The sequence below is a fragment of the Hemicordylus capensis genome, chromosome 7, assembly GCF_027244095.1.
Source record: "Hemicordylus capensis ecotype Gifberg chromosome 7, rHemCap1.1.pri, whole genome shotgun sequence".
Classification (NCBI taxonomy): domain Eukaryota; kingdom Metazoa; phylum Chordata; class Lepidosauria; order Squamata; family Cordylidae; genus Hemicordylus; species Hemicordylus capensis.
In genome coordinates, this window is record NC_069663.1 from 36387312 (window position 1) to 36398118 (window position 10807).

The following is a 10807-nucleotide window of genomic DNA, read 5'->3' on the forward strand; positions in this document are numbered from 1 at the left end:
CATTTTATTAGTCAGTCTGTCAGACCTCCACACAGTACTGCTCTTTTCTCAGTGCTGGGAGGGCCCTTCAAGAGAGACAGAACTCGCTCTTAAGAGCTCTAGGAAGAAGGGCTACACCTCCCAGCAAACTACTGTTAGATCTGAATATAACAAAATTCCCTTTGCCCTAATGGAAAAGGCATTCAGTACAATACAATACAATGAATATTTATATACCGCTTTTCAACCAAAGTTCCCAAAGCAGTTTACAGAATGAATGAATGAATGAATAAATAAATAAATAAATAAAATGACTCAGAAAATCTAGATTCTTTTTTCCCGATCTTTGGCTATTTCTGCCCTTTGGAAAACCCAAGAAGACACACGGACAAACTGTAAAATGAAAAAGAGTTTAATTCTCACCCAATTTGTGCCAGTTTCCAGAGAACAGTGATGAAATACAGCTATCAGCTACAGGTACCTTGTCTTCTCATAAGCCAAGCTATCCAGACATTGGTCAAAGCAAAAAGCAACCAAATCTATGTCGGGAAGTTTGTTGCAGGGTTTTCCCCCTTTCTCGTCTCTCTCCCCTCCCCTCCCATCTTCCTGCCTTCATATACCCAATCTTACCCTCACCCACTCAATTTTTGCCCCTTGTTTGTTTCATCATTGATTGGTCAAATTAATTCAATATACCCTTGACCTATAAACCAATTGGTCAACTGGACATCACACTATCAATTTACATAAGAATTGTGCAAATCGATCGATACTGGCACATGTACATTTGCATCTTCCATATCAGGTGCTTTTCGCAAAAATCTACTTCAGAGACTGTCCTGTCTTCTTCTATCATAAAAACCAAGAAGAGACTTTTTGTGGTGAGCGTCTCCTACGTAGGCATTGTTACACCCCTTTGCCCTCCATTTTCCCCTTTGAAGTAGGACTGCACCTACTAGCACCCACGCCGGAATGTTAAAAAAATAAAAATAAAATGCAACTTCAGCTCCAACTCAGTTGGAGTCTGTCTGAAAAACAGACTGAAAGGCACACCTCTGACTTTGTAGGCCTGATGAAGCCTGAATTATCCTAAGACTTTGGTCAAGCGACCCGGGCAACTTGGCCATAGAAAATGCCCTTCCTAAGTTCTTGCACTGTGCATGCCATCCAAGATGGTCTGGGGGCTCAAAAGGACTCAGTTTCCCAGAAATCTTCTGGTGCTGGGCAAAGCACAGCATTGCATAGTGGGGATGTTCAGGAAAATCGGAAGCTGCCATATACTGAGTCAGACCATAGGTCCATTTAGCTTAGTATTGTCTTCACAGACTGGCAGTGGCTTCTCCAAGGTTGCAGGCAGGAATCTCTCTCAGCTCTCTCTTGGAGGTGCTACCAGGGAGGGAACTTGGAACCTAAATGTTCTTCCCAGAGTGGCTCCATCCCCTGAGGGGAATATCTTGCATTGCTCACACTTCTAGTCTCCCTTTCATATGCAGCCAGGGCAGACCCTGCTTAGCTAAAGGGGCAAGTCATAGTTGCTACCACAAGACCAGCTTCTCCTCTGCATGCTGCTGGGGGGACTGTGCAGAGCACTTAGCATCAGCCAAAGCTTCAAACACACCCAATAAAGACAATTAGGCAGAGAGGGTTGCCGTTAGGCTTGACGGGCCAAGGCAAAGGGGAAAGAAGATGAGGGCAGGTCATACGTAGCAGAAGGTCTCCTAGATGCTCAGGGACCCCCAAAATGTTTTATATGGGATCACGGAGCATCACCTCACTCATCTTGGTCTGTTGGTGTAAAGAGGCTTCCTTGACTTGTGTGCTTCTGAAATTTTCTCTTTTCTTTCTGTCAGTCGGGATCCATCCCAGTTGATCAAATATGTGCAATTAACACGGACCGCCACTAAGGGAAGCCATGTCTGCATTCCGAACTTAAATCATAATTTCCCCATAGGAATTAATTGAATGTTCAGAAATACGAATAACGCCCAAAAGGTTGGCGGGTGGGACGAGGCTGGGGGGGGGGGAGGGAGGAAGGAGCCTACCTGCCTTCCCCCAGATGACCAGAGCCCTATCAGCATTCCGCCGGCTGTGTGCCTGCAAAGGAGCGACCAATGGGGGTGGGAGGAACCCGGGCTGCCACATATCCCACAGTGCATTGTGTGAGTAATGTGATACACTGGGAAACCTCCATGCTGCTGGTCACTCCTCCCCCCTGGCTGTATAATGTGGCAACCCGCATGACCAGTGAGTGAGGTAGGAGGCACACACTTGTCCTCCTGCCTCACTGTAAGCTTGAGTTTGCAATCAGGGCTATCTGGGGGAAGGAGTGGTGGGATCGGGAGCGATCCATGACCTCTCACAACCAGCCCTACCTGGGTTTACCCTGTTGTACCCAGGTAGGGCTGGTCATCAGAACGACCTCAATATTTTCTAAGAGGAATCTGGCCCATTTTCTGAATAAGTTTGAAAATGTCAAGCAAACATAATTAATAAGATCAACAAACTAGCCCCATTAATTAGGGATGTGTACGGACCATGGTTTGAACTGCGGTTTGAGCACTTTTGGGGAAATGGGACAGAGAACGTTAAGAAAAAGGGAGAAGGCACTGACCTGCTCTCTGCTGCCCCCTTCAACTTCCTGCTGGGGCTGTGTGCTTCCTAACAAACCCCTGCATGGTGCCAGCATGCACATGGTGTCCACACATGTGTGGGCAGCATTTGCATGGTCAGCGTGGTGTTGCTGACCACACAAATGGCATCCACATTAAATACATTACATATTATAGCAAAATCTGTCCTCTCTTAATAATGTTCTTTGCCACTCTGAGTGTATAGGATAGAAAGACGCCTGCAAAAAAGCATCAGAATGGGCGACTTTCAGATTCAGTCCAGCTCTGTACTTTGATGTTTGCATACCAAAGATTCAATTTCAGTGGAATTCATGAGGCCCATAAACCCGAAATCCAGCCTTCCTTGTCAATGGGTTTTTTTTCCAGGTGACTTTATTTCCAGACATTCTCTGATGTGAGCCCAAGGAACATTATTCAGCCCATGTTTATTAAAGGAAACATCTCTCCGCCACTCATTTGCTCAATGGCAACGATAAATCCGCCGAGACAGAGAAATGCAAAAAGGAGGACAGGAACTGCATTTTTATGACCTCGCACAAGACATTTTGTGCCTCCTATATTGAGCAGAATAATCAGGGCAGTTGGATGTGGTGCCAAGCCTGTGTAAGCACTGGGTTGTGATTTGACCACCATGGGACCCCAGACTGCACCAAATGTCGGTTAGCAAACTGGATGCAAATAAGCACTGGACATTCACATTTCACCTTCAACTTCCTTGATGTTTTTCAACTGGATAAAAGACCTTTTTAAAAAAAGGCAAAGGGAGAAAAAGAAAAGGGAGAGGGGAAAGATCATCATCTGGCATCTTTTTCTCTTTGGGAGGCTGGTTCTCACATATCCTGGTTGTGCTCCCTCTGAGTGTGCTGTGAGAAACCAGGAAAAATCTGCAATCTCAGGCTGGTAGTGCACCAACCCAACATTTAACCAAGACTGACAGTCAGTATTCAAATCCTAGATAAACAATCTCAATTAAATGTTGGTCATGTTGTTCCCACCAACCTGATTTCCATTAGTGGTGTTTCTATGAAAAGGGTATGTATCAGGGTTTCTTAACCTTGGGCCCCCAGATGTTGTTGGACTACAACTCCCAGGATCCCCAGACATGGCCTTTGTGGCTGCGGATTCTGGGAGTTGTAGTCTAACAACATCTGGGGGCCCAAGGTTAAGAAACCCTGGTATATAGCATATATATGTGTGTGTGTGTGTGTGTGTGTGTATGTATGTTTGTATCTAAATACCTATATCTATGTATCTATGTATCTCTCTATCAACATTGTAGTATCATCATGCCCAGTACACGATCCCTGATTAGCTGGGATTACCCATGCAAACAGTTACAAAAAGCCTTGCCCTCATTCTAATGGACCTCTTTTGCCCTCTCTGACATCAGCACATAGTTAAATCTCTTTGGCTATATGGCATGGTGACATCATAGTGCACAGTATAAGATCCCTGATTGGGTTGGTTCGCCCATGTAAAAAGTTACCAAAAAACATTGCCCTCATTCTAATGGACTTCATTTACCCTTTTGTCACATCAGCACATAGCTAAATCTGTTTGGCTGCATAGCATTGTGTCATCATCATACCTAGAGATGTGCAAACCAGTTTGATATTGAAAAATGGCCACAGTGCATGTGCAGAGGGCCAAAATTGCTCCCAAACTTGGAGGAAGGCCTGTGGGGGAGGGAGAGCCACTGGAGACCCTCCCCTGGCCACCGTGCAGTACCCCCTGAGGCTGCCACAGCCACCAGTGGTGATAAGTAATTCATTATTTTACAGTATTTTAATGCCTCCTGCCACCCTTGAACCAGGCCAAAACTGGCTTGAATTCAAGCCCAGCTGGGCCCCCTGTTCCATGGGGCAAAACCAAACATGCCGGTCTGGTATGAATCCGAACCGAACCTGGCAAATCAGTTTTGTGCACATCCCTAATCATACCCAGTATATGATCTCTGACTGGCTGGGACCACGCAGGGAGAAATAACAGAGGACAACCATGGCCAGTGATATAACAGCAAAGCAGGGAATAGTGGCTACAAACAGTTGCAGGCAGACACAAAAAAGGTAGAGTAAAGACTTGGAAAGATGTTTCAAAACCACCCTCAAATCACTGCTATCAGGGTGAAAATCTAAGCTGGAGAACATTCAGCTTTGGACGATTTCACAGCCAATGCAGCAAAAAACCTATTGATATTTGTTCAGACACACAATTCTGTCCCCACAGAAAACATGTACACTTTGCTCCTAACATGTTTCCTATGAATTATAGATGGAGAACTTCCAAAACATGAAGCAGTCCACAACAACTGAGAAGGTGTGACACCGCCTTGTAGTTATCACTGCCTCTCTCCTTCGTTCCTTCTTTAATCTCTTGCCCTTCCTTCTTTGCCCCTTCTCACTCTGCTACTAATTATTTGAAAATCTGCATCTGGGGAAGCTGAACAAACAATGCAAAAAAGCAAACACATTTATTTGGATTCATAATCCTTGGTGAGAACTTGGATTTTCGTGTTGTGCGTATCAATGGCACACACTGCTGACAGAATGCATCTCTGATGAAATGACATTATCTTGTCCCATGCATTGCAGTCATGCAGTGCATCTTACAAGTGAGGGCATCTTAGATCTGGTGACCTTGGTGCCTCTTTAAGGCGAGGAAATGCTCAGCAGCAAGCTTAACACCTGAGGAAGTTGTAAGTTACAAAAGAGAAAAGTAGGACATCGGGATGTTAAATCTCTCTTACACTCCCCATCCAGAGTAGCCCAGAAAGAATCGTGATTATATTTATGAACCATTCAGGCTTAAAAATAGCAAGGGTTGAACATGGAAATTGGAGGGTGATTGAAATCAAGGCCTAGATGTGATATAATTTCTCTGGAGGAGAAGTTCATGGGAAAAGAGACCTCCTGCAAGGCAATCAGTACTTCCAGAAATGCATCCGATATTCTTCTTGTGGCCAGAGGTGTGGAGATCAGTATTTGAAGCCAGGAGCTGTGGGTACCACTCCACCCTTCAAAGGTCCATATCTAGCCAGCTTGCAGCAAGGCTTCAGGGGGCGACTCTTTCATGAGGCAAGATGAGGCAGTCACCTTAGGTGGCAGATTACTGGGGCACTAGCAGGGTGGCAAAATGATCCCACCGAGGGAGCTTTTTCGGACTGATCTGACTCTCGCATACTTTGCCAAGAGCCCTACATGTGAAGCTTGCAAGAAGCATGAGGAAAGGAAAGGAGGCTTCCAGCAATCTTCCCTCCTCCCTGCCCTTTCAAAGCTTGCAAGAGCTGTTTTTGCAAGGGGACTTCCCCCCACCAAGGCCATGGGGCAAGGCAGCATTTTGGACCTAGCTTCAGGAGCCTCGATACCTTTGCCTGATCCTGCTTGGATCAAGTTTGGATCTCCTGCTTGGATCTACAAAGCTACCCAAACAGTAAATCCTGACATTCACATTCTCTTTCTGGGCCAACCAAAGCCTTTCGACTTGCCTCTAACGTCATCTCAGGAAGCATTTACAATGGTGTGTGCAGCAATGAGAAGATGGCCGGGGGCAACAGGGTCACCAAACTATGTATTGAGAGAAGGGACTGGGTTGGATTCACTGTTCCCTGTAACAGGGATTTCTAGATGTTGTTGATTACAGCTCCGAGAATTTCCAGCTGCAATGGCCTTTGGCTGAGGATTCTGGGAACTGTAGTCAGAAACATCTGGGAATCCCTGTTACAGAGAACACTGGTTGGATTGTGTGAAGTTGGGGTTAGTATGTGTCAGGGCCAGGCCGGAACCATGGGTAGCCAATATGCCTTGATCTGGATCGGAGGCACTGCATTGCAGTGGTTCTGGTCCTTTCTTGAGGAGAGGTCCAGAAGGTGGTGCTGGGGGACTACTGCTCGGCCCCGTGGCCGTTGGCCTGTGGGGTCCCGCAGGGTTCGGTCTTGTCCCCCATGCTGTTTAACATCTACATGAAGCCGCTGGGAGAGGTCATCCGGGGATTTGGACTGAGTTGTCAGCAATATGCGGATGACGCTCAGCTCTATCTCTCCTTGTCATCTGATCCTAGGGAGGCGGTGGGTGTCCTGAATTGGGGGCTGGAGGCCGTGATGGGGTGGATGTGGGCTAACAAACTGAAATTGAATCCGGATAAGACGGAGGTACTGTTGGTCAGTAGGAGAGCCAATCGGGATGAGGAAATTTTGCCGGTTCTGGATGGGGTTGCACTCCCCTTGAAGGAGGAAGTACGCAGCTTGGGGGTACTACTGGACCCGGCTCTGCTTTTGGAAGCTCAGGTGGAGGCGGTGGCCAGGGGTGCCTTTGCACGGCTTCAGCTGGTGCGCCAGCTGCGTCCCTTTCTCGAGAAGGCAGATCTGGCCACGGTTACCCACGCCTTAGTCACGTCGCAGCTGGATTACTGTAACGCGCTCTACGTGGGGCTGCCCTTGAAGAATATCCGGAAACTGCAGCTAGTGCAAAACGCGGCAGCGAGGGTGTTATCTGGAGCTGCCCGTTGGGAACATGTCACCCCCATTTTGAAAGAGCTGCACTGGCTGCTGGTTCGTTTCCGGGTCCAATTCAAGGTACTGGTTTTGACCTTTAAAGCCCTTAATGGTTTGGGCCCGGGGTATTTGAGGGACCGCCTGCTCCCAAGGGTTGCTGCCCACTTGACAAGGACATCTGAGGGGGCCCTGCTCCGGGTGCCGACAATGAGGGAGTCCCGGCTTTCGTGCACTTGGGACAGGGCCTTCTCTGTTGCTGCCCCTAGACTTTGGAATGCTCTCCCGGTGGCCATTTGTTCCTCAGACTCCATCACAGCTTTTAGAAAGCTTTTAAAGACTTGGCTTTTTACCCAGGCTTTTACATGATCATTTTTACTGCGGCTTCTCTGTGTTTTTATCTGTTATCTTTTGTCGTGTTTTTATGCTTGTTTATATGTTTTTAGCTTGATGTTTTTATTGCTTGATGTTTTTACTGCTTTTATTGTATGTTTTAATTTTTGTAAACTGCCTTGGGGTTTTCTTTTAACGAAAGGCGGTATAGAAATGTAAAAATAAATAAATAAATAAATCAGGAGGGGATATTCCTCAGTCTACGATTCCTTAGTTGCTGGAGCTGCAGAGGCCCAAATTGCTGTAGGCAGAAGACAATGTGGTTCACCAAAAAAGGTCAAGTGATCAAGCCTAGTATTTACGCCAGGCCTGAGGCCTGGCCAACCCAGAGGCATTATGCTTTCTGCATCCAAAGGGACTCTTTGATGCTCAAGCAGAGCACATCCTGGATGTACACCCTGAGCAGAGTACACCCACAGTACACCTAAGTTAACCCTTTTGGTTCACACCAGGAGGTTCCTGGTCAAACCTGAAAGTCCATGACAAGTTTAGAACATAGAAAAACAAGACATTCTTCCACCTAAAGCTATAACCCCCAAATCCCTGAATCCAAAATCCAACCTAGCCCTAGTTGTGTGTATAGTCCTTGATTCAAGTTCCCATTCCTATTTGTCAATTTAGAGCAGACACTGTGGCCACATTCACTTGTAACAAGGGAACAGAGTTGCAGGGACCCTCAATTTCCTTATTTTTATGTCTGAACCCAGCCAACTCCGGTCCTGTCTGTAGTGTGATCCAAGGTTGCACAGACAAGACTCTAATTTGAACCCTCAGTTTGTAGTGAGTTTTGCTGCTCAGAACTGAGGTCCAGGGAGCCTCCTTTTTGTCCAAGTGCAGCACTGGAGGCTGCTTTCAGCCGGACTGGAGTTGAGGGAAGAAGCTCCTCCCTCCCTCTTTGATTGGCTGTGTGGACTGTCCTTCAAGCAAGAAGGAAGCCTGCACAACCAGCTGCCCCGCCTCTCTGCAGTCTTGTTGACTGCGGGGAGGATGCTCTCCAGTAAGTCTGAATGTGGACGGGAGGGGTGTGTGTGGAACCACAGGTCAACTGGACCCGCGGGTCCACGTTACATGCGAATGCGGCCTGTGAATGTCTGAGGGCAGAGGTTTTCAGCACTGGTTAAACCCTGAACTTTGGAAAAGGCAAAATAGGCATTTTAAGCTCCACTCACTGACCTCTGTGTGACCAACCCAGGATTCATCCTGAAAATAAAAGCAGTGGCTGACACCCAGACTAAGTTACACAATAGTACTACTCAGGAGTTACTCTAAAGGAATTCTCAGGTATTATTTAGTTTGGAATTTAGCCCTAAATTATCCTGCCCTGCCTCCTAATTATATTTTCCCTTCTTCTCCACCTCCACTTCTCATCAGCATCACACAGACCCTCCTATCTGTAGCCTCTATGTAAAATCTGGTTAGCTGAAATTGGTGTCAAAATGCCACGTTGCGGCAAATTAGAATGTTTGTAAACATTCCTTGACACTCTAGCCAAATCCATCCAATGGCAAGAGAGGGAGGGGTTTTCACAGGAAATGGGAAACCGTATGTAGAGTGTGTGTGTGTGTGTGTGTGTGTGTGTGTGTGTGTTTACAAAGCATTGACATCCTTTTGATGCATTGAAATAACATGGGGAAGAACCCAAAGAAATGACATAAACATGGAGAATTTACATCTTCTCTATTTTCCCCAAGTGGAAGATGTGAATTTATAGCCCAGGCACAGAGAAGGAGGGCTTTTCAGGGGAATATTACAACACAAATTTCTTGGTGGGGAGCCAACGAATCTTTCTGGCAGTTCTAAATTTTTGTATTTTATGGAGGCTGGGGACATAAAACAAGCAAGCTAGCTCCTAACAACAATAATAAGCCCGGGGGAAAAGCTCTCATTGCTCTGCTCATGAAATTTTTACTTCTTTCCCCCCTCTGTACTAATCTTCCACATATACTTCTTCACAAGTACTGCTCCCATCACAACAATTTTATTGTTGGGTGTTAATATTAATTTTGTTTCATGTTGTTTGAGCTCATGGAGGGAGGTGGAGAAGTACCAGTTTGGTGGGCAAGACAGGGTTGCTACTCCAAAATAATCTTAAATCAGTCTAGGGTTTGCCACTGAACTGGTTCTCTGCATCCTGAAGCAGCTAAAACAGTGTCAAGAAGTCTGTGGTGGATCAAGAACTTTGTGTGTCTGAGGGTGGGTGTCAAATGCCTCCCCCACTTGTGTGCACCCTTCTTGCCCCTCCCCCAATTTTCAGGAGGGCATCTTGTGCCCCAATATTCTGCTGTCTAAGGTGACTGCCTCACCTCGCCTCATGGGAGGCACACCCCTGCAGAGAGTGATGCATTGAAACACCCTTTTGGAAGGCCTACATCTCATCTGGAAACAGCGGTTGTTTAAAAATTACAGTGGCGTTTGTAAGCATGTCAAAGTCCAATTTTTATTCTTGGGCAGTAGAATGTGCAAACACTATTATTTTTCCTTGAGGTTTTATTTTCAGTATGCAAATCTCTTGACAAGAACTTGGGAGCAGTTTCAGCCAGATCCTCATTTAAAACAAATAAAACAACCCAACGGATCGTGAGAAGAGGCTCAGTATATATGGCAGCTTCCTATGTTCCTATGAAAAATTTTGTCTTCCCATGTCTCTTTTGCAGCCCAAATGTGCACCTCAGGTGCACTTAAAGGGGTGCAGGGAGGATGTAGCGGTCATGTGATGGCATGTGATAGCAGCGAGACTGGCTGAAAACAGTGCATGCAGCCAGCCATCCCCTTCTATATGCACACTCTAAAGACAGGAGAACTAGGCAAGGAGATCTGGTCTTGTGGGAGCAAGCATGACTTGTCCCCTTAGCTAAGCAGGGTCTGCCCTGGTCGCATATGAATGGGAGACTTGATGTGTGAGCACTGTAAGATATTCCCCTCAAGGGGTGGGGCCACTCTGGGAAGAGCAGAAGGTTCCAAGTTTCCTCCCTGGCAGCATCTCCAAGATAGGGCTGAGAGAGACTCCTGCTTGCAACCTTGGAGAAGCCGCTGCCAGTCTGCAAAGGCAATACTGAGCTCGATAGACCAATGGTCTGACTTAGTATATGGCAGCTTCCTATATTCCTATGACAGTCAGCCAGAGACTCAAATGGGGTGGGGGGGGCAGGGCAGGGCGGGGCCCCATTGGCAGGACAAAGGGTGCAGGTCCCTGCCCTCCATAAGCAAGTGAGATTTCTCCCACTCATTCAACTGAGTGTCAATTCCCCTGCCAAGCTGCATCACCCACTTTTGCGCTCGCCTGTCATGAATATGTTAGCTCAGCTAACCCAACAGGATT